Below are 1,094 nucleotides of genomic sequence, written 5' to 3'. Positions count from 1 at the left end.
AATAAACCTTTATTGTGTGAAACCGTTGAAATCTGAGGCCTTTCTGTTGGGGCTGTGAGTGATAATTACCCTAATGCAAAAGACATTAACGAAGACCTGCGTGTAGGGAGAGTTCTACCCTGCACGTGCATGGGAATACACATTTCTACAATCATGTCCCTGTAATTTCAATCAGAAGCCCACTGAATGCTCCATGCATCTCAACACACTGATTCTGAAATGTCTGTGTGCGCACAAAGACAGCAGAATCACCAACACATTCTTTAAGAAGAAAGTGGGGGGCTTACTCTACTTGATATCAATGCACTTTTTGTGAAGTTTTTTGCATTTAGCAGATTATTCCCAGTACCTTATACTTTTGTTGCTATTTCTAACTGTATCTATTTTCTTTATTGAGATATAATTTATATGAATCAAGTTCACCAATTTTAAGTATGTAGTTCAATGAGTTTTGACAAACAGACACAGTCCTACAATGAGGCCATAGAGCTTAAGTGACTAGGACAATGGACTGTTTGGGCCAGGATGGACAGATAAGCGAATAGTGCAGAATAGAGCCTCAGCAGGCCTGGATGCGGTACATCAGGGAGGTGACGTTGCATTGCAAATTAGTTTCACCTCCTTCAATGAACGATGTCAGAACAACTGGTTGACCATATGAGGCAAAAAAGAAACTGAGCTATGCTTCGTACCACACCAAAGTCAAGGTCAGGTAGATTAAGGACTTAAATGCAAAAACCAAAACTTCACACTTTTAGAAATGAATATGAAACAATATCTTTATAACATCAAAGATAGGTTTCTGGCCGGGCGCGGTGGCTCACGCCTGTAATCCTAGCACTCTGGGAGGCCGAGGTGGGAGGATCGCTTGAGGCCAGGAGTTCGAGACTAGCCTGAGCAAGAATGAGACCCCATCTCTAAAAAAAATTTAAAAATTAGCTGGGCATGGTGGTGTGTGCCTGTAGTCCTAGCCACTCGGGGAAGGCTAAGGCAGGAGGATTGCTTAAGCCCAGCAGTTTGAGGTTGCAGTGAACTATGATGACACCACTGCACTCTAGCCAGGGTGACAGAGTGAGACCCTGTCTCAAAAAAAA

This window comes from Propithecus coquereli, unplaced genomic scaffold (genome assembly GCF_000956105.1).
Source record: "Propithecus coquereli isolate 6110/MARCELLA unplaced genomic scaffold, Pcoq_1.0 Scaffold155, whole genome shotgun sequence".
Taxonomy (NCBI): domain Eukaryota; kingdom Metazoa; phylum Chordata; class Mammalia; order Primates; family Indriidae; genus Propithecus; species Propithecus coquereli.
The sequence above is the reverse complement of the archived record's forward strand: the minus strand, read 5'-3'. Positions refer to the sequence as shown.